Here is a 24,752-nt window from a genome sequence, read left to right on the forward strand (position 1 = left end):
CATGGATGGACGATGCACGGACCTTACCATTTATCATGCAGAGTAGATATCTCATTGGTCGGACTCCTTACATTGTTGAGCGATAGTTGATTAGTCACATTCTGAGATAGTTTGGTATTATTCAACATATGTTTGTTGGTGTGATGATATAAGCTCGACAATACAGAGATAAAAAAGATTGGGGACCTTCCTTGTCACTTGAGATTTCTCATGCAAAGTTTCTTGCTACTCTGAGAGTGGATTATGATATGAGATTGCACATTCTTGATCCTGGGGTTACTGTAGATTATGCTCAGTATATATTAGCTCATCCATTTCCTCGCATTATTGATCCTACAGATCCTCCTCCCAGCTCAGGAGATGAGGATGATGATTTAGATGATCCAAGTTTTTAGGAGATGGAGATAGAGACGAGAGCTCAGAGCTGCTCGGGAGGCCAAGGGAGGTGGAGATGAGGATGGTGATGGTGGTGGTGGTGGTAGGAGACTTGGACGGAGGGGAGGTTGCTTGAGAGTTTGTGGAGGACCATTTGGACTGATTGGCAAGATTTGGAGACCACGTCCTATGGGTGGGAGGGATGTTGGATGAATTGGGAGGGAGCATGGCAGGACAGGTATGAGATCACTGAGAGGGTTGCCATTGATAGGAGGAGGCAGGGTGATTGGACTGGATGGGGGTTGCGAGAGAAGCATTGATTTTGGATAGATTTAGCCAGACCCTAGGGTTATTACAACTCATGGTGGAGATGATGAGGATCCTGAGGATCATGTTCCCCTTATTAGATGACAGGTTCAGAGAGTTACTCAGGAAAAGATTCTAGCAGTTAGACATGGTGGTGAGGAGGGGATTGGGGTTCATGCACCACAGCAGGATGCACCAGTGCATGATATGCTAGAGCAGGATGCACCAGAGCATGATGTGCCAGAGTAGGAGACCATTTATAGTCTTAGAACATAGATTGATTAGCTTCAAGCATAGGTGCAGACTCTTATGGCTGAGAGAGATAGAGCTGTTAGGAGACAACAGGATACTTAGGGCCTTCTTGATCATATTCAGCAGGTTGGATCAGGTACTCTCTCTACTGACACTATTAGAGCACTAGTTCGGGTTGGGAAGGAGACTTCCCACTAGCGATGATGATATTAGGAGGTAGTTTCAAAGAGCCAAAGAGCAGGTAGTTATCATACCACTGTGTTGATGGATACTAGCAGTGGTGGGGTCATGGGACCTCCTCAGAGGAGTGGTGATCATGAGAGATAGGCATCTGGAGGGTCTTCTCACCCACAACCATAGAGATGGAGAGAGTCAGGTGGTAGTGGTACAAGATAGCCATGACTTGATTTGGAGCATTTGTATTGTTTATCTGATATCATTGTATATTTGGACTTTTATTGTTTTATGATGATCTATATGCAGACATGGATTCTATATGATGATGATCTTTATTATGAATGCTACTCTATATGATGATGATGCTTATATGCTTTGATTATATGGATGCAATGAATAGACAGATGATGTTCTATATGCATGTTACTCTTTTTGATGATGATGGTGCTTATATGCTTTGATTATATGGATGCAAATGAATGATTGATTTGGTTTTGTTTTATGATGATATAAATGCAAATGATCTACATGAAATGTTTTTGATTTTATATGTAATGCTCATGAATCTAAGTGCAAAGGTGCAATGAAATGATTGTTAATGGAATGATAATGCAAATAATAATGATGATACACTGCAATGATAAAATGAAACTAAATAAAATGGATAATGATTAAAATGTTTCTAAAAGTGAATGCACCTATAATGATTAAATGCAAATTGTTTTTGTTTGTCCAAGTATACTTAATCTTTATTTATGACCATTGATCTGTTAATGAAATGAAATGATTATAATGTAACTGACAATGAATGCTTATAATACAGACAAATAATGAGCTAATGAAATGATCTAACTAAAAATTGTATTGTCATTCTTCATATGCTATCTTGTAATAGTCCTTTGAATTCATCATTGAGCTTTAAAATGTTGTAAGAAATACAAGCAACTTGACATAATGATTCAAGATGACCTGAGTATTCCTTACATGGATTTTGATATAGCAAGTTAATACAAGCAACTTGATATAATGGATCAAGTTGACCCGAGTACTGCTTGCAGAACATACAAGGATTATCTCCTTTCATGCATGACTTGGAACGCCCTCCTTGATCTTTTGCTGATCATATCCTGAGACAAGTACATACCATAGTAAGAGATAAACCACAAACAACAATCAAAGAAAAATAATCATGCCTCATCATAGCTTCTCTAGTCATGGACATCCTTGAGTTGCATAGAGTACATGATTAGCAATAAAATCAAGATATAAACACTGAATCTTGCATGTCATTCACATGTTCTTATGGTCATTAACTGATATAATCATCTTGATGAATGATTTTTTGATAATCCTTTATTACTTGCTGATCGATTCTTGATTTCCTAAGTTTCATGATTCAGTTATTGATGAAATGCCTTGACATTTTTTGCTTTGTTGCTCGTTATCTGTTTCAAAATCCTAGGTGTTTTTGGTTTTTCTAAGTTTTTCAAATGTTTTGGATTTTCAAAGATTCAAAAGATCACCTTAGAAAAAGGAATTAGAATTTTTCCCCCAGTGGAAACAAAAATTTATTATGAATATATGAATTGATCAAGATCCAAACCATGGCGGGATACAAATACAGATATGATTGATTTTGATAAAATCTAAGACAGTGACTATGACAAGTATATCAAAGATTGATAACTATTGGTAAGCTGCATATTTCTATTGATGGTTCAGAGAAAATGAATGCGAAAAATGGAATGGATAAGCTAAGATAGATGGGAGCGATAGATGTGGTAGGATGGAGTAGATAGGTGCGCAAAGTGATCTCATAGATGGAGCAACTTACTTTTTAGATAGCACTTGTTTACTAGGATTTCACTTGTCTAAATTTATTGCATTTTTTTTCCATATTTTGATTTTTATCTTTCCTGATTTTCATCATTTTATGCTTTTTGTTGATTTTTTCAGGGCTTTATATGCTTTTTGTTGATTTTTTTTTTTAGGACTTTTTACCTCAAGCATAGAATTTCTTGAGATGGATAGAACTGATAGGTTCATCAAACCAATCACCGTCAAGAGTAGATAATTTGTATGCTCCTGATCCATATGCTGCTACTATGACAGAGGGTCCTAGCCAATTTGGTTCAAAATTTCCCTTATTTTCTCGATCTTGCTGATTTCTTGGATTTTCCCTTAGAACTATATCTCCAATCTAGAAAATACGCGGCTTGACTTTGTGGTTATAGCTTCTTGCCATTCTTTGTTGGTATACTTTCAAATGTTCTGTTGCATTTTGGTGACGTTCTTGAATGAGTTCTAATTCCTGGAGTCAAGAGACTCATTGTTCTTCTTTTGGTATAAGACCTTGCAAGGATACTCGTAGAGAAGGTATCTCTACTTGTATAGGTAATATGGCTTCTGATCCATAGACCAAACAATATGGAGTTGCCCCCATTGGAGTGGGGATGCTAGTTCAGTATGCCCAACGAGTAGGATTAAGCTGAATGTGCCAATCTTTTCTAGCTTCATTGACTATTTTCTTCAAGATTTTCAAGATAGTTTTGTTTGATCCCTTAGCTTGACTATTACCTCGTGGATAATATGGAGTAGATAACCTATGTTGTATATGAAACTGTTCACATAGCTCTTTCACATCTTGATTTTTGAATGGTCTTTCATTATCAGTGATAATGGTCATAGGAACTCCATAACGACAGATTATATAATTCAAAATGAATGATGATATTTGTTTTCCTATCACTGTTGTTAAAGGTACTGCTTCAATCCACGTAGTAAAATATTCAGTAGCAATCAAAATAAACTTATATCCATTAGAAGATGAGGGATTGATCTTTCCTACCAAATCAAGGCCCCATTGTGAAAATGGCCATGATCCTGTCATAGGATATAACTCTTGTGCTGGTGCATGAATGAGATTTCCATGGATTTTACATTGTTTAAAATTTCTAGCATATGTGAATGAATCTCTTTCCATAGTAGGCCAAAAGTAACCCATACGAAGAAGTTTCTTAGCCAATGTTAAACCACTTGAGTGTGTGCCACAAATACTTGCATGAATGTCATTAAGAACTTTCTCAAATTCGTATTTTTCAAGACATCTCAACAAAGTACCATCTAGACCACGCCTATATAAGATATCAACAATAATAGTATAGCGAGAGGACTAACGGATAAAATTCCTTTTTTGATTACGAGATAATCAAGAGGAAGGATATGTTCTTTTAAATATTGATAAGTTTGACTGTATAAGGATTGATCAGTTCTTGATATATGGAAAATTTGGTAGGTATGCTGGGATTGAATGGTAGGGGTTAAGATATCTTCCATGAGAAATTCGTAATGTTGTTAATTCTCCTTATTTTGCAAGAGAGATGCCATTGTAGCCATTGCATCTGCTACTTTATTCTCATTTCTTGGAATCTGGGTGGTGATTTCTTTAAAGTGTTCTTTATATTTCTCTACGAGCTATTTATATGGCATAAGCTTATCATCCTTTGTTTGATATTCATCATTTACTTGATTGATGATAAGTTGAGAATCACCATAGACATGTAGTTCTTTGATATTCCATTCAATGGCCATTTTAAGCCCTATAGCTAATGCTTCATACTTTGCAGTATTATTGGTGCATGGAAATCACAGTCTATATGATTTCAGAATTGTGTGTCCTTGAGGTGTGATGAAAAAGATTCCTGCGCCTAATCCATATTGTGTATACGAACCATCAAAGTACAATTACCAAAATTTGGTACTTATTGTCAAGATATCTGCATCAAGAAATTTGATATGCAAAGGTATGTTATTTTGTAAAGGTGCATTAGCCAATTGATCAGCGATGACTTGTGCCTTGATAGCTTTTTGGTCAACATATTCTATGTCAAATTCACTTAGTATCATAACCCATTTGGCTAGTCTCCCTGTTAATGTTGACCCGCTCAATAAATATTTGAGAGGATCTATCTTTTCTATTAGTTTTATAGAATGAATCAACATATAATGTCGCAGCTTCTGAGTTGCAAATACAACTGCTAGACATGTCTTTTCTATTGAGGAATAATTTAATTCATAGCCAACAAGTGTTCTAATGATATAGTAAAATGCTCTTTCTTTTCCTTCATCATCATGTTGGGCTAAGAGGGCTCCTAATGATACATTTGTTGCTGAGATATAGAGAAATAATGGTTTCCCTTTGGTTGGTGATATTAGTACTGGAGGACTCATAAGATATTCTTTTATTTGCAAAAAAGATTCTTCACATTTTAGATCCCATTTGAATGGAACATTTTTAAGTAGAAGATGGGTAAGTGGAAGACATCTATCTACTAACTGAGAAACAAATCTTCTGATTGATTGTAATCTTCCTTGTAAAGATCACAATTGACTTATGTTCCTAGGTGACTCCATCTCCATGATAGCTTTGACTTTTTCAGGATCTACTTCAATGCCACGAGCTGATACAATGTAGCCAAGGAGCTTTCCAGAGGTTACCCCAAATGCACATTTCTTTGGATTTAATCTCAATTGATATCTTTCCAGCCTGTCAAAAATCTTGCTTAAAATGTTCAAATGTTCTTGTCTTGTATAAGATTTTGCAAGTATGTCATCGACATAATCTTCCATAAATGTATGCATCATATCATGGAAAATTGTCATCATAGCCCTTTGATAAGTCGCTCTTGCATTCTTAAGCCCAAATGGCATAACATTCCAGCAATATGTTCCCCATGCATAGGTGAAAGCTGTCTTCTCTTGATCTTCAGGTGCAATTCTTATTTGATTATATTTTGAGAAGCCATCCATTAATGAAAACATCTCATGCCCTGCTGATAAGTCCACTATGATATCAATGTTTGGTAGTGGGAAAAAATCTTTTGGACATGCTTTATTTAGATCTTTGAAATCTGTATAGACCCTTATGCTTTTATCTGGTTTTGATACCAGTACAATATTTGAAACCCATTCTGGATAAGCAACAGGTCTTATAAAACCCACTTCTAATAGTTTCTTCAGCTCGGTTTTTACAAGAAGAGCAATGTGCAGATGCATCTTTCTTAGCTTTTGCTTAACTGGTTTTGATTTTAAATCCACATTAAGATGATGCATGATAAGATCTGGATTAAGTCCTGGCATATCTGCATAGGACCAAGCAAAATTTATTTGCCTTTGCTTAAAGAATTCCATGTATTCATTCCTCTCTTTTTCTGATAACGAGGCAACATAATGAAGTATTTTAGGATCATTTGATGTACCAATGTTTACTGCTTCTGTTTGTTCTATCAGGATAGTAGATCTCTCCTAAAAATATGAAGGAAGAATGTCAAACTTTCCATCTTTTGGCAACTCAAAGAGGTTTTCACCATCAGATACTTCCTTTATTTTCCCTTTTGATTGATCTAGTGTTGCCATGAAATGGTTTTCAACAATAGGTCTCTTTCCTTGTTTTGTTTCGCTTTTGCGACTAGAAATTTTGGCATTCTCCTGACTATGAGAAACATCACTTGATTCTACAATGGAAGATATCTTAGGTGGGATGGGTTCAACAACGTTAAGGTACATAGCTAAGTCATGATCATTGGAAAATACATTCAGTTCAGGGTTGTCTAAATTATCCCAATCAATTAGTTCAAGATGAAGAAGGGGTAAATCATAATCACTGCCATCATTAGGTGTTTCAACGTTCATGACATAATGATCATAACTTGGCATAGAATAGGTAGTGTCATAGATTAAATGTTTTTGAGATTTGTCTTTCTCAAGCATCTCTGAATTAGTTCTAACAAAATCAATGTTAGCATTTTGTAGTTCACACTCAAGTGGTTCTTCAACTGATGTTTGTCCCTTAAATGAATGGATTATATCAACACACATGTCTTTAATACTGCAAATTCCTTCTTGATTGACCTCATTTGCATTTTGGAGTTGACATACTTGTGTACATGATAAAGAGGATTCTTTTGCTAGATTTTGTCTCCTTTCAAACTCAACTTCTTTTGGACTAATAGTCAATCCAACTTGACTATCTCTTAATTCTTCTATGGGTATGCCATATCTAGATACATCTTGTTCCTCTTTTGATGAAAATCTTGTATTTTTAGATGCTTGATCTATCCTTGTTTGTATTTCTTGTGGCATTACTTCTTTGTCTTTGTCATTCCCTTTCCTTTTTGCATATGCCTCATTTCTCTAAATTCTAAGTTTTTCTTGTCTTGTTTCCAACTCTATCTTTTGTTTTGCAATAGACAAGTCTTCTTTTGTGATAGCTTCTTGGTTTTCATTGTATTCCTTACTTGATGTAGTAGATAAGACATCTGGACCCCATTCATACTCATTTGAATCTATCTCTGAATCATGATCTAGGACTACTCCACTATACCATACAGGAATGTTGTCTGGCGCAAAAAGTTCTCTGATTTCCGTCATCTCTATTTTTACTGCTTCTGGAATATCTTGTTCAATTTTTGCATTTGTTTTTATTTCCAGAACTTGTTGACAAGATTTCTCTTTACCCTTGATGGTAATCTCTATCTTTCTTTTCATGTTCTTCTTTCTTCTTTTGTTTATTTGTTACTATTTCTGCTGCTTGATGTAGCTTTTCTTGCCAATTTTCTTCTTTAGGAACTAATTTTTTTTTTCTATTTTGGTTGTTGATGATTATTTTGCTTTTGATTGGATTTTAGATATCCAAGCCCAGATTTATCTTCTTTGGATTGCGAGTGTGGACAAATAGGTTCTGAAATATCTTAATGTTGCTTACCAATTGGTCCTTTTCCTTCATATCCCATTTTTTGCATGATTTCATATCCTTTGCCATATTGTTTTATGGGAATACTGACTTGTGTTGCTGTTGCTATAGTTTTATCTTCATCCTTGTACAAGAAACCAAGAATGTCTTTGTCTTCATTTTCTTCTTCAAGAATTCCAACACTAACAAATGTCCCTTTAAAACATATGTTTTGGTCTTTTTGATGTCTTTGATTGAATATCTGTAGGCTTTCCATATGACTTGTTGAAAGTGGAAAATTATTCAAAGAATACTTTCCCATTCCTTCATTTAACTTGAGCTTTTCTTCAAAAGTTTCCCATAACTTTAATTAAATTTCTTTGGTAGGATATATTGATTCTCTGTTATGTGGAACTCTTGTATCTTGTGTTGGCTTCAAATTATTGCAATATTGACTAGAATCTGCAATTATAATGATCTCTTTTTCTTCATGAGGAAATTTCACACATTGATGATATGTAGAAGGAACTGCTTGCATCTTGTGAATCCATGGTTGTCCTAGAGAATGTTGTAAGAGAGGTTCAAATCTAAAACCTGACACAATGTATCCCTTTCCACATGTCCTATTCTTATTGGTAGTACAATAGTTCCTTTAGAAGAACGTTATGTTTCATCATAAGCCTTGATGGTTATTTTCTTTTTCAGGTCCACTGCATTTTTTGAATATATCAAACTTAATGCACAAATATTTAAGCCAACTCCTCCATCTATGAGCACATGTTTGATACTAGTTTTATTAATGGAGACTTCAACATGTAAGGGAGCATTGTGAGGATGTTGTAAGGATGCGTCATCATTTTCAGAAAATGATAAGCAATGAGGAGCTACAACGTGTCCTACCTTGTTTTGGAACTGATCTACATCCAAATCTTTTGAAACAGTTGTTTCCACTAAAGCTTTCTTTAAAATTTCCTTATGCATAGGTGAAACCTTAAGAAGTTCCAGAATTGATATTTGAGCAGGTATTCTTTGTAATTGCTCTACTAAATTGCATTGTTGTGAAGTGGATGTTGGGTCTTTTGCTATACTTAGAAAGGTAACTTTTGCTTTGCTTCTCGTGATAACATTGATTGGTTCTGAAGATGAATTATCTTTAACAATGGTCACATTTACCACATCATCATATGTATAAGTGTAATTCACTTTGGCTTTTCCTTTGTCATCTTTTAATTGGGATGATTCACCTTTGTCATAATTCAGAAGTGGAGTTTTAAAAGCCAAGTGTGATTCGTTTGTCTTATGGCTATCCCCTGTGATGGTTCCATTATCAATTAGATCTTGAATAAGGTGTTTCAATCTCTGACAATCATTTGTTAGGTGTCCTTTATTCTGATGATAATTGCAAAAATGGTTGTCATTCCACCAATTGGGCTTGACTGGTGGTTCATAATTTCTTGCTTCTGGTAAAACAATCAATTTGTTGGAAAGCCAAGTTTTTAGAGCTGATTCTAAAGGTTCTCTAATGTTTGTGAATTTCCTCCAAGGATTGGAGAAAAAGGACTTGGATTTATTGTTTTCTAGATTGTTATTGCTTGGGATTTGACTTGATAGATTAAAAATTGGTTGTTGTTGTTTTGTAGTACTATTATCGTCATTCCCTTCATTGCTGACATTCCTATTCTTTGACTGGAACTTGGGTTTGTCATTGTTGTCATTGTTGTTGTTGTTGTTGTTGTATGAATTATTGTAAAGTTTTAGTTCTCCTTTCTTTACCATTGCGTTCTCTATTTCCAGACCATTCTCAATCATTTTGGCAAAAGAGGGAGGACATTGTATCCTTAGTCGATAACTCATTTCACTGATAAGATTATCAATGAATATGTCCATTTTTTCTTGATTAGGTACATCTCGAGGATACCTATTAAACATGCATTTCCATTGTTGCAAGAAGATCATAAAGGATTCACCATTCTTTTGTTTAACATTGCAGAGATCCAACATTGTTATTTCATTCCTTATATTGTAGGAGTATTGTGAAATAAATCTATTCACAAGTTCTTCAAAAGATTTGATTCTGGATGGTAATCTTGAAAACCACTCCATTGATTGTCCATTGAGACTCCTAGGAAAAAGATGCATAAGGTAAGTTTCATTATGAGCAAATTCCATGCTCATATTACAAAACTCCCTAATGTGATCTTGAGGATCAAATTTTCCATTGTATTTGTCATATTTAGGAATCTCGCAATGTTGTGGAAATGGTATCATATTCAGATTTTTATCAAAAGGACATGGGCATATATCTTCTAATGAATACTTCTTAGAGCTTGTCCCATTTTTCATGTCTTGCATCTGTTGTTGTAGAGTTTGTATTTGTTGAGTAAGATTTGACAATGGATTATCCACATAGTTTCTCCTTGTTTCTTCATGAGTTCTCTTATCACTACGTTCTTTTCTTGTGTCATCCCTTTCTTTCCTTGTTTCTTCATGACTTTATTTGTTCATGTCCTCGTTATTTGGATCATCTATGTTTTGGGTGTTACTTGCCTCCACATCTTATTTCAAGCTTTCTATGTTAAAGTCTTGTGGTAGTTTAGCTCCAGATTTTGCCAACATCAAGAGATATTTCTCTTTTTGCTTTACCAACAATTTTTCCATTAGCCTATCAAATTTGAAATCTTGCTCAAGGTCTCTAATGGTGCGATTGACTGCTTCTTCATCAACAACGGTAAATCCAAAATTTTGGAATACAGGATTATCTTCTGCCTCCATTTGTTGTTGTTTTCTAAGTTGTTCGTATTGGGCTCTAGTCCAAATTGGCATGTGATTATTTCAAAGTTGTTAAAGTGACCAAAGGATAGTGTCAATAGGTGATTATTGGTTTAGGAAGACATGCCTTGTTGATTTTACCACTATTGTTTGTTCGTTGGGATAAAGCGTCTCTTTGTTGAAAAGTACATCTTTGCAAAATTTCACCGTCAAATTCTGTACCACAGCCACGTAAGTAGTGACGAAAACGGTGTAGGAATGTCCTATGTTTCAATAAGATCTTGCGATTGATATAGAAGAATCTTATCCTTTTCTGAGTAGCTTTATAACTGGGTTTTCTTTTCTTAAGGTTATACTTAAAAGTCAGATAATCATTTGACAATTTACAAGTTTGTTTAATTCCAATGTTGATGCAATTTTGGTTTTGATATAACCTAGGTTCAAAATAGGAAAGATATATCCAGGATTATGAATCTAGTATAGATTGATCAAGCTTCGTGATATAGGATTTGATTATCCTGATGAGAGACTTGATAATGATGTTGATTTTTTTTGCACTTAAGATGTTTGAATCAATAGCTTGTTGAATGTTGATGCTTATAGAACTTTTTGGGAATAACCTATTGGATTAGTGGCCTAGTTGTTGAGCTATTTTGAAAATACGTGATGGTATAGAGACAAACCTACTTCAAGAATAATTTTGATACCGACGTTTTGACACTTTGGTTTTGATCTAGTGTTTCAAGTGTTGGAAGGCTTTCGTATTACCCTTTTGATCAAACTTTTCAGCAATTTGTTGGATTTTTGCTCACTCTTAGATGATAATTTTCTTCAATTTTTGACCATTTGAAACATGTTACAAACATAGAAGACATAATGTCTAATAAACAGAATGCACAAGCAAGTACAAATCTTATGGCAGACTGAGACAATAGTTGTTGAATCTCACATGGGGTTCCCTCGAGGCTACGCTATTCAAAGCGGATATTTAGATGCTTGACCCCACTGGCTCCACCCTCGACACTCACTTCTTCAGGGCAGCCAAGCACCAGTTTCCATGAAAACTCCCCATGGCAAACTTTATATCTCTACTAAGAACTGTATGTGTGTGAGCCGTTTCAGAGGTCCGACCTCCTACGCCAACAACTAGAAGAATTTTGGCAACTAGTACAAGTGGTTTTTAGTAAAGGCTTTTGGTAATGTGGCCATACATGCAACACTTTTAGCTCTATAAATACAGAAGGTTCCCAACCTATAGAGGTTACGCTCCATAGGGTTTATGGGGAAACATAGTGTCGGTATGAACTTATCAACACATGTTGTTGGGACTTTTGTCATAAACACAATTTATTTATAGTGGATTGGAAGGACTCGGTATTAGTCCATTTCCAATTTAGGTTGGTCCCCTCTCATTGGCCCCCTCAAGGCAGCTCGGGAAGGTAGACCCTCTAAAGGATTTAATTGCTTGAAAGTAAAGAAAACATAAAAGAGTGGGTTTGGCTTTTTGGTCACCCAATTAAGGGGAGAGCATATACCTACCACTTTCGAGACACGAAATATAAGTGTTATTTTTAATCCTTTCAAAGCAATTGTTGGTTAAGTCCTATTTGGAGATGTTGCTCCAACAAACATGGTGTTTATTTTAGCCATTTTAAAAGTCTATGTGCAACTATTTTTAGAGAAAATACTAAAAATGCAAGTTGCATGTTGTCAATTTGCTCTCCTAGTTAGACTAAATGAACAAAACATGATATGTTACTTCCCAAAACAAGACTTTTAATTAACTGGATGAGGAAATGCATAAGATTTTCCTTAAACACCATCCTACACATGCATGTTAGTAGTCTAAAAAATCTGATTTCTTGGACATTCAGACCTGCAAGAAATTTTTTTACTTTGTAAACAGAAGTTTTAATCTAACATATGCACTATCTTCTTGCTCAAAAGCGCTAACATCTAGGTCAAAAGCGCTAACCTAGACTACAAAAGCGCTACTCTGTGGATACAAAAGCATGATTTCTTTGACAAATGCGTTAACCTAGGACACAAATGTGCGAACCTGTGATGCAAATGCGTAGACTTTAAGACAAAAGTGCTAACCTAAAATGCTTATGCACTAACCTATGGTGCAAATGCGCTAACCTAGACTGCAAATGCGCTAACCTGTGGAACAAAAGCACTGTCAGAATTCACACATGCGTGAATCTGTATTACAAATGCGTTAATTTTACTTTTTGCAAGATTTTTAAAGGTATATGAGAGGTCCATGAATCCCACGATGGGCACCAAAATGTGTCAACTTGAATTTCATCCTCAGAATGTTACTTGCAATAAGTTAGTTTCATAAAATACAAATGGAAATACTACAAGAAATCTAAACTCAACCAATGAAACTACATGAAGTATACATAAAATAAAATACTAATATTACCTTCATGGCTTATGTCTCATTATGTCCTAACTCCACTATTCCTGGTTGCAGATGGTGTGCTCTTAGACAATGCACTGATGGCTTCCAAGATGGCATATGAAGAATGGACTGATAACTTGTAGTTAACTGATACTATGATATGCAATACTACATGATTTTGCTAAAATGATTATGCTAAATGATATTTGCTATTTGCTTCAAAACTAAAACTCACGGATGCATATGATTAGCTTGCAAAATGCACTTGAAGTCTCTTGAAGTCTAACTCTCTCTCAATTGAAGCTCTTGATTTTATAGACCTTGAGAGGATTAGATGATGTGGCTTAGATCAATAGTCCTGATCAGATCTACAAATTTGGATGGCTATGAGAAAAAGTCAAGGTTGAGAGAAAGGGGGAAAGAGAAGACAAGTCTCACTCATTTCGCCTTGACTGGGTTGCTGACTAAGAGAATCTAGGGATGGTTGGAGGAAATTTAGGCATGATAGGACAAGTGGACTCAAGTCCTTCCTAAGATGTAGAGGGTGTTGGAGAGAATATAGAAGATGGTTATGAAATATGTGTATGTACACAATATTCATTAATTTTGGTGGTTGGAGATAAATGATAGATTAATATTTAAAAAATATTAATTTCCTTAGCCACATGTTGGATGAGTTGGCAAAGGGAAGATGAAGTGGAGATGGAAGGTGAGTTGGAAAAGGGATTTAAATAATTTAGAAATTATTTAATATTTGAGACTATAGGATAGGAGAATAATTATTAAATATTAGATATTTAATTGTTTGGAGAAGATAATTAAATATTAGATATTTAATTAACTTGGTTAGAAGAATAATTAAATATTAGACATTTAATTAATTAGAAGAATATGATAGATGAATTAATTAATAAAATATTAATTAATAGAAAGACACGAAAACGAATTAAAAAAATTAATCTTTTCAAATTAACTATTTAATAGAAGAAAAAATCATTAAATAAATATTAAATATTTATTTAATTGCTCATAGCCATTTTTATGTGTATACAAATTCTTCATTACCTTTTTCACTTAAGTCTGAGGGTCTTTTTCATTGTCAAGAGGGGGCCATGTTTCTTGTCCTAGGCTTTTAATTTTTATGTTGTCCCCTTAATGTTTTCCTTAAGTCTTGTGCGTTTTATTTTTCCTCCATGGTTGGGTTCCCCCCTTTTTGATTGCCTAAGGTTATGTCTTTCCATTATCTTGGGTGGGTCCCCTTTTAATATTTCAGCAGGTGCATTTTATTTTTTTGTCTACTATCAGAGTCTTTGTGATAACAGTCAAGCTACTAAAGGTTCATCATTTTGTACGACATCAAACATACGATGATCTTTTAATCATAGTAAAAAAGTTGTTCTATCATTAAGTGGCTGAAGAAGGCACACACTGTGGCCGAGAGATAACGTCTGAATAGATCCAACGATCCTTGCAATACTGTAGTTAAAAATGCACGAAGGTTAAGGATCACGACATCGAGAGATGATGCCATGTGTCCAAGGTGGGCCGAGTTAAGCCGAATGGTGGGGCCATTGATTGAGATGAAGTGAGCGATGAGGTGGTGGTTCTACGTCATACCTTTGATGGGCCCACTTGCCATGTGACAATCAATGTCAGATTGACTAATATAGATTGAGCTATTTACCAACGGGGAACTAATCAACGATGGAGATTTCAACTTAATTCAAATGCAATTTTGAGCCGTTTCTTCACTCGCATGAGCAGTAATGGCGGATGAAACGATGACATTTCATTCTATAACAGTAGTAAAAGAATTTTCAGAGCCATTTTTTGACTCACAAAGTGATTCAAAGGTGATCAGAAGGTGATTCCTAATCAGAAGAAGATCAGAATAAGTTCTTGCAGTACAAAATTGAAGTTCATCTAGTGCATACAAAGCCGTAAATTGCTAAATCCTTCTTCTATGTTTTCAGAGTTGTTGAAAGTGCAAATTGTGTAAAATTTATACGGAAAAGATTGTAAAGTGTTCTAGGGTTCAAAATTTGGTGTACAAAAGTAAGAATTCACACAATTTTGTGTTGTAATTGATTTTTTTTGTGTTAAGCCCTAGTTTTCCTCTTTCCTTTGTGGATAATTGTTAAGAAACCCCACTCTAGTAAAATGGCTCTCGTGTGAAATAACTCAAGACAGACAGAGTATCTGAAGAGGAACCTTTTGGATGATTTACTTGATCAATTAAAGCCCTCGACAAATGATAAATATCAAGTGCAGAGACTTGTACAAGGCAAAACCCTAGGAGAAGGGTTAATTGATAAGGCATACAATATGCAGATGCTAGGGTACCAATGACTGGGGTGGAAATATTCAGGTTGTGGTATGGACAAAGAAATTTGCAATCCCCATTCTCAAGTGCTTGGTAATATGACTTGGGTAAGTTAGTGGTACCCAATGTATTCATGGATGTCGACCTCCTCAAAGCTGTTGCAGATAGATATGACCCTGTTTTGAGAGTAATAAGGGGAAATGAGGGAGAGGTTTTGTTGACAATCAGGAGGGAGAAATTCCAAGAGATTTTTGATTTGTATGAACCTTCTACTACCCTGGTTTAGATAAATTTGAATGAGTTAAAGATGTAATATTATAGGATGAAAGGTTTCATTAGAGATAGCCTCTTTCCATCCCATTTGACAAAAGTAGGAGATACGCCTTACCATATTGGCCCTAGTTTAGAGGAACCTTTTCCTATTGGTGCTTTTGCCAAATATTTGCAAGCCACTTTCTTTTCTTTGTGCTAGATTTTAGGTTTCAACCCTATTATTGTTAGGAATCCCATAGATACTGAGAGGGGGAGTGAATCAGTATCTAACTGGTATGCAAAATTTCTTAACTTAAAACATGCAGAACATAATATAACAGTGTACTGGTATGCAATAAATAATGCAATAAATGAAATTAAGAACATCCACATGAAAAGCACACCATAAGACAAGGTTTTAACGAGGAAACCCGGTGTGGGAAAAATCTCGGTGGGATTTGTGACCCACAATATTCACTCACTGGCCAATAAGAGAATATTACTTACAATAGGGGCCTGCACATGCAGGAAGGCCAACTACCTAGAGCTCACTGCTCAATGGGAAGTCTCACTGACTTACAATGAGGATTATACAAATCCAATATCTTGTACTGCTTTACAATAGCATCTTCAATGCCTGATCCAGTACCGGTTGCTGCTCTGCTTCTTACATAAACCTCTTAACCTAAATTTTGCATAATAGGTCTACCTAATATTTTTCTTATTGCTTACATCTCCTATATGAAATGTCTACAATGATCTCTTTTATATATAAGAGTCATTTTACAATTTGCCAAGTCGGCTTACACAATTTTACAATAATAAACAAATTATAATATAACAAAATCCTGTCGGCCTTTGTGCCGGTATACTTCCTTTCTTCTGTGCCAGTGCCGGTGTCCTGAGTGCCGGTGTAGAGTGTGATCTGCTGATGCTGATATAATGCCTTTGCCGATGCCATAGGATTGCAAGATTGCCATCAATGACAAAACCTTCAATCACATACAATGTCTCATTGGAGTGTGCATATGCCAACAATCTCCCCCTTTGGCATTGATGGCAACACTCATGAGGAATTTAAAAAATGATCCAAAAATGTGAAGTCCAAGAATGTTACCAAAAATGTGTGTGCTCCCCCTGAGCATATGATTCCGGTGACTTGAATTTTCTCATCCCACTACTCCCCCTTTGGCATCAATGACAAAGGTTGTCAAGATGTCAGTAGAGTTTATAGTTTCAACCTTGTAACTGGGTGGTTACAATTTGAAATAGATCTCCCAAAATCAAGTTTATACTATCCATAAACTTCTTGCTATCCTTTATTGCTATCTTTGTTCTCTTCACTGTACTGGTGAGATGCTGCAAATGCCCTGCCGGTGTTTTCTTTCCCTATATTAGTGCCTCAGATACTTCCTTCCGTAGTGATGCTAGATAGTCCAATCTTGGACTTAGTTTTGATCTCAAATGCTTTGCCTTATTCACTATTCTTTCTTTCTCTCTTTCCAATTTAAGTAATTCTTCTTCAAAATTTGTTATCTTTTCCTCAAAAACTGATAGTGTATCAGGTGAGTTGACAAAACTATTTGCAAGTTTATTGATCTCATCCTGTGCCTTGCTCATCTTCTTGTCTATATCTACAGTCAAAAAGTTTGTTTTATAGGTATCTTTGTACAGATTTTTGTACTCTTTCAATAAATTACATAATTCCGATAGAAGTCTATCAAAATCTCTATTACACTTCTTTATTTGCTCATCAAAGAATTTCTATTTTTCAACTTCTACTTTATCCTTTAATGACTCTTCCTTTATTTTCTCAATGTTTTCTGTGATATATTTACACAGTGTATCAAGTTGTCTTAAAGAATCTTTATTGTCTATATTACAGTTAGGAGCAATTACCTTCAAAATTGGTATGGTATCATCAATTGCCTTGTAAGCTTGTGAGCTGCAGTCAATTATTTTCTTGATTGAGTCTAATAGTACCTTAGTCACATTAGATGATTTGTATCCTAATGATGAATCAACAATATGAGTACCGGTGGAAGTAACCAAGCTTGTATTGACCTCTGGTAGGTTTGTTTATGTCTGTATTTCTTTAAGCAATGGTTTTTCTACTTCACTAGTTGCCGGTGGTACTGTTTCCTTATGTACCTATTCCTGTTGTTGTTGATCCTATTCTGGAGCCTTTTGCTCTGTTTGTTTCTCCTGTGTGTTATCAGTTTCCTCAACTACCAGAGGCTCACTAGCCATATCAATCTTATCAGTTCTATCTTTGTCTACCACTATGTTAATCTTTTGAGTATCAACATCCACAGTATATAAGACTTCAGGATTAGGATTATCATCCTCTACATCCATACTCTCAGCTACCGGTTGATCTTCTGTAGCTGTTTTTACCGGTGGAGTAATTAAAGGAGGTGGGGGTAAGTTGTCTCTAACCTTGATACTAGGTGGTCCACTAGCTTTACCTTTACCCTTGTCTCTATCTTTTTGATAAACTTTTATGGGTTTGGGGTTCCTGTATTCTTCTTGTTTTTCTTTCTCAACTAGGAATATGTCCCATCCATTTTTAGTCTCCTCAGTCACCTCATTAACTCTTCCGACCATTAAAGCAATGTGTTGGTGTGCAATAGAAAATACTGATCGGTTGGCTTGAGAAATTAGGTCATCAATTTCTTTGGGTGAGTTTACCAGATATACATCAAGTAGCTTTTCAATCTTTATTTTCTTGTCCAGTTCTACTACTGCTTGTCTTCTTGCTTCTAGTCTTTTAAATAACTCATTTGGAATTTCATTGACTACTTCCATCAAAAATTTCTTATACATATCCATATGTAATATAACACTATTTTCAACTTGCTCTTTTTCATCAGCTGTTAGAGTGTCATATATTTTCTCTATATTTTTCAATTTACCTTCCTCTGTGATTTCATTCAACAGTATATCAAGAGGGGCCAAGTCTTTGTTTGTCCTCTTATTCTTCTTGGGTGTCAATTTCTTCTTTGGTGTAGCCTTTCTTACCGAAGATCTCACTGCTTGTTGTTTTTGCCTTGTCCTCTTGGGTGAGGGTGTGGTTGCCGGTGAGGGATCTCTTTTCCTTACAACTCTTTTGAAAGTTGCAAGCATGTTACCCTCTGAAGAAGTACCTACCAGTGATAGGTGAGTTTCAGGTTGTGGATCTGCTAACTCATCCTCTGTTATACCGGTTTTCTTCAACACATCTTCTTTGATGGCTTTTTCTTGTTTGGAACCTTTCCTTACAACTGCCTCAACCTTTTTCACTCTTTTCTTTGATTGTATTTGGCTTTCAATGGTTTTTGCACTACCAAATACTTCTTCCTTAGGTTCTCTAGGGGCTTCCAGAAGTGCTTTAGCATATGTTTCAACTATGTGATCATCTATCTCATAGCCCATTTCGGTTACCCAAACTGTCCTAGAGATGACTGCTTCCATCCAAATTTCATCTTTCTTGATTACAAAGCATATTTCATCTTTGTATTTGTCGACAATCTTTTGTGATAACCTGATTATTTTCTTCATTTTGGCTTTTAATGCTTGAAAAAAGTCATGAATATTGTTATCCTTGTCTTCTCCCATGTTATTGAATAGTTCTATTAACTGTTTGCCTACCGGTATATCATATCCAAGTTCTTTGTAGCCTATAGCGGGAACCTATTTTGTTATATGTAGCATTAGACATACTAACAGATTTCCAAACCTGAAAGTTCCTTTCTTGTCCTTTTTAATCTTTCCAAGGTTGTCAATTAATTCATCTTTTAACCATTCACATATATCAATCTTTGCATTATCTGTGACCATATCATAAGCACTCTTAATGCATAAACTTGAAACTGAATCGAGTCTATTTACATGAGTAGCTTTATACCCTAATATCATGCTGATAAATCTCACATTAATGTCTGTTACATCATTAACTCTTAGGGACCTCTTGGTGAATGTTGCACCAGTTAGGTTTGTAACTAGGTCATTGGATACCTTCTTGGTTTTATCTGGCCTTTTACCGGTGGTCGGTAACCCTGTGACAGCTTTCACAAATTCCTTGGTGATTTTGTGGACTACATCTAACTAGAAAAATTCACCATGTACCCTGCTTAAGACTATCCTAATCACATCCTTGGGGAATTCAGGAATGCGAAGGATCTTTGTAAATCCTAGGGTCTCAATGATCTTGTGTTCATCTTTTACATTGCCAGTTTTATCACATATCATAGTTTTAAACATAATCTTAATTTCTTCATCTCCTAGTTCCTCAATGTTGCAGTGGATGTACATTCTAGGGTCTTCGGCATAAACAACTCCCTTGGGAATTTGAGAAAAAGCACCTAAGGTATCATCTTTCTTTTCTACCTTGGGAACTAATTGAAATATGGGCCTAGGTCTTTTTATCACTTCAACAATAGTAGGGTTTTCTATATATTCAATTGCAGAGGTGGATGCCATGATTAAATACCTTTTACTGCCTTTAGGATGGATGATTGCTTGGAGTGTTTTTGCTTCTTGCTCGAAATGCCTTAGCTCGGAATCTTCATGCTCTTCGTAGGTTTGAAATCTTGGTGAAATGAAATGGAGCCAAAACCTTGATTTTATAGTGTCTTTTCGCCATCTACCACATTAATTACATGCCGGTTAAGTATTCACTTAACATTGTTTGCCGGTAATAAGTAATTTTCAACTTCTTATCTCTAACCGAGGGAATAATAGCATATGGGTCATTAGTTTGCCAAACCCTTAAGGAAACTTTCTTCAATTAGATGAAGAACTTCCTGCCGGTGGAGCACTGCTTTGTCCTTCTGGTGAAGCATTACTCTGTTATGTTGGTGAAGCATTGGTTTGTTCTACCGTGGAGGAGTATTCCCAATATTTAGATCAACTTTTCTAATCCATTGTTTTGAGAATTGTTACTTAACCTCTTCAACTTTTTCTTTACCTTTCAAGCTAGAACTTTTGTTGTCTACTGGTGTTCCTTTACTTCTACAGAATTTAGCAATATGCCCAATCTTGTTACATGCATAACAAGTTACATTATTCTTATGAATAGCTTTCCCATAACCTATGCTGGTTTGTGTTCTGCATTGATTAGATAAATGTCCAAATCTTCCACAAACATAACATCTGACATTCATTCTGTAGTTTTCAGAGTTGTGACCTATTTTGTTGCATTTAGAACATTGACCGGTGGGTGTGTTGATATTCTGATAATTTCTAGATCTACATTCATTTGCTCTATGACCATACTTATTATAGTTAAAACATTTTCCATTGAATTTATAAGCATTGGGTTGTCTTACCGGTTTGCTGTGATCCTGAGTATTTGCAGTATCAGAGCTTTCACCAACTTCAAAGCCAATTCCAGAAATGTCACCATTGGGTTTTTGATTCTTCAACAAGGTGCCAAGTTCATTTGAGTTTTTCTTGAATTTTTCTTTATGTTGATTTGCTGTTTCTAGTTCTCTTTCTAAGACTTCTTTTTGTCTCATCAGTTCATTTGAATCATTCTGAGTATGCATCAGATCTGTCTTCAACATGTCATTTTCATAGCTAAGTCTTGTGTTCTCATTTGCTGCATCACTTAGTCTTCTGGTCAATTCTTCTTCATTCTTCTTCCTATCCTCAATCTCTTTGCAAAATCTCATAGTCATATCCTGCATCTCATTCTTTGTTGTCATGTTCTCTTGTTTCAACTTGCTTATCATATCATTAAGTGATTCCTTTTCATCATTCTCATTTTGCAAATTTTCACAAAGTTCTCTTCTCTTATTTCTTGCAATAGTAAAATTTTCTTGAAGTGCCTGAATGATATCCTGAGCTACCCTTAAATCATCTTCTAGTTTGATATTTTTCAATTTCTCTGTATCATAGTCTGAAAGAGCTCCTTCCAATTGCTTCATCAAATTTTCCATCTTTACCGGTGTCAAGATCTTCCTCAAGCTGTTAGGCTTTAGAAAATAGAGGACCAGGCTCTGATACCAATTGTTAGGAATCCCACAGATACTGAGAGGGGGGGTGAATCAGTATCTAAACAGTATGTAAAATTTCTTAACTTAAAACATGCATAACATAATATAATAGTGTACCGGTATGCAAGAAATAATGCAATAAATGAAATTAAGAACATCCACATGAAAAGCACACCATAACACAAGGTTTTAACGAGGAAACCCAGTGTGGGAAAAACCTTGGTGGGATTTGTGACCCACAATATTCACTCACTGGCCAATAAGAGAATATTACTTACAATAGGGGCCTGCACATGTAGGAAGGCCAACTGCCTAGAGCTCACTGCTCAATGAGAAGTCTCACTGACTTACAATGAGGATTATACAAATCCAATATCTTGTACTACTTTACAATAGCATCTTCAATACCTGATCCAGTACCGGTTGCTGCTCTACTTCTTACATAAACCTCTTAACCTAAATTTTGCATAATAGGTCTGCCTAATATTTTTCTTATTGCTTACATCTCCTATATGAAATGTCTACAATGATCTCTTTTATATATAAGAGTGATTTTACAATTTGCCAAGTCGGCTTACACAGTTTTACAATAATAAACAAAATATGATATAACAAAATCCTGTCGGCCTCTGTGCTGGTATACTTCCTTTCTTCTATGCCGGTGCTGGTGTCCTGAGTGTCGATGTAGAGTGTGATCTGCTGATGCCAGTCTAATGCCTTTGCCGGTGCCATAGGATTGCAAGGTTTCCATCAATGACAAAACCTTCAATCACATATAATGTCTCATTGGAGTGTGCATATGCCAACAATTATAGTCATGCCACTTGATTTTATGTACATGGCTATACAATCCAACATCCAAATTTTACAATGTTTTTTGACTTTGCCCCATATCTTGAAGATAAGATTCATGAGGGGTTGCAAGATATTAAGAATGGAGTATTTAGCACTCATTTCTATTGGTATTTAATATTAATGGACATGTTATTATATAGAAATACAGATTACTTTGAGGGCACCATGAATCTCAGAAGAACAGTTGACAATATTGAGGTGTCGGTGCAGCTTTGGAGTATGGACATGTCTTGGGATAGGCAAGAAGCTAGTTTTGTGAGGCTCAAAATAGTTTTGCCTCTAGATTGAGGCAAATATTAACAACGAATCCACCAAGGATTCCCAGGCAGCTACATGGTTTTATAAGACCAAAGGAAATGCTGCCACTTTTGAATATTAAGAACAACTCGGGGGACATTATCTCGTATCCTATTAGTACAATTATCAGAGTCTATGGTTTCCTTGGTTAGCCACATGTATTACCTTTTAATGTTCCTTTAAGGTTGGGTTTTGCTGAAGTAATGTGGCAAATAGGTTGTATACATGATACGGAGTTGAAGGGGAGAGGAAAAGGGGCTATTTTACCTGATTATACTATCATTCCATATTTTGTGATTATAAAAGGGGGATATGTGTATTTTGACAAACTTTTTGTACCATATCATTTAGGGGTCAGCACAACTAGGCATAGTGACCTCGAGGGGTTTTACAATATTTTTCAGGGCAAGAATAAAAGGAGTCGCATTGTCCCATGAGCACAACTTCCCTGAGGATGTAATTAGAAATGAATTTGATTTCATGACTCAAGATTGGAGGAAGGAGAAGTGCATAGATTTTAGAAAGTTATGAGCTATAGTACGAAAAATGGATCCTAGCCATGATCCAGTGAAAAATTTCAATCCATTTTGTGCCAAAGTTGATTTTGTCATGAACAATTTTGATGAATTAATTCTTGCATTAAAGGAAAAGAGAACCATACTTGAGGAAGTCTATGGTTGGCAAGTTGAGAGAAGAAATGTACAACAACCTACACCCATAACACTGAAAGAGGCAGTCTCAATTCATCAAATGAGAATGAAACAACCAGATTCACCTCCTCCTCCACCTCAAAGCACAGATGGGATAGAAGAGGGCAGACCTAGCTATGTGCCCCCTCCAAAGGGTGGTGTTGTAATAAAAAGGGTAAGAGAGGAAATAAGTAGTGAAGAGGAGAGTAGCAATGACAGTGGAAAGTTGGTGAGAAGAAAAGGGAAGAAAATAATGAAGATAGAGCCAACCCCAAAAGTAAAAGTAAAACCTTTTAAAGGGGTCAAGATCATTGATCTTGAAGAATCAAACAAGAGTCCCTCACCACCACATGTGCCTTTTTCGCCTCTAAGGTAGGTTGGAGAGCAAGTAGTGATAGAAAACATGGAGAGCAACAAGAGGAGGATACTATTGTAGTGACAAATGCAGAGATGTAGATTGGTATCCCTCCTATGCCACCCACTTTCAAATTACACCTTACCCCTTTGGATATTCAGGGTAGAGCTTTCAAAGATGAAAGGAAGGAGGCATATGATAGATTTATTGAGGATGAAGCTTTTGTGAAAAGCCCGACCTTCCTGCAATTTGTATGGAAAATCAAGATAGAGGAATACAAAAAGAGAATTGTTGAGAGGAAGGCCCAAGGGCCAGATAGGTCTGATCAAGAAAATCAGGAAGAAGTAAAAAATGAAATGATGGAAGAATTCAAAAGAATTACTACAGATGAAGGCCAAACCATCATAAATCAGGTCGGGGTTTTAGTACTTCCAGAATGGAATATAGTAGATGCAGTGACTTTTGATGCCATTAAGAAATCAAAATAACAACAATTCAGTTCGGAAGAAGAAGCAAGGTTGGCATTGAAAGGATCAAAATTTGTAGATGATTATGCGACCTTGGCAATATGGGCACTAGAGTAGAGGCCTAGAAGGCCTGATATAAATGATATAAACCCAAACATGAGAGGAGGCCTCATCATAAAAAGAGTCTTTGATACATAAAATATTGAGGCCTCCAAGTTAGTTGTTGATGTGGCCAAGTTGGCCCATGAAACTTCAAAGAGGGAGGCCATGGAGAAAGAAGAACTTATCAAGAAGTTTGAAAAGCTTTTTAATGATTATAATACAATTCAAAAGAGATGTGTGGAGCTGCAATCTAGAGTTCAACTTCTTGAGCAGGGACATATGAGAGCCTCCTTTTCTGCTTCTATAATTGTGTCAACACCGTCAACATCTAGGTCTCCACCTATTACACGTGTAGATACAACAGTTCAATTTGATAGTGAGGCTGACCTCCCAAGCACATCATTGGTGCCATATC

Source organism: Cryptomeria japonica, chromosome 3 (genome assembly GCF_030272615.1).
Source record: "Cryptomeria japonica chromosome 3, Sugi_1.0, whole genome shotgun sequence".
Classification (NCBI taxonomy): Eukaryota; Viridiplantae; Streptophyta; class Pinopsida; order Cupressales; family Cupressaceae; genus Cryptomeria; species Cryptomeria japonica.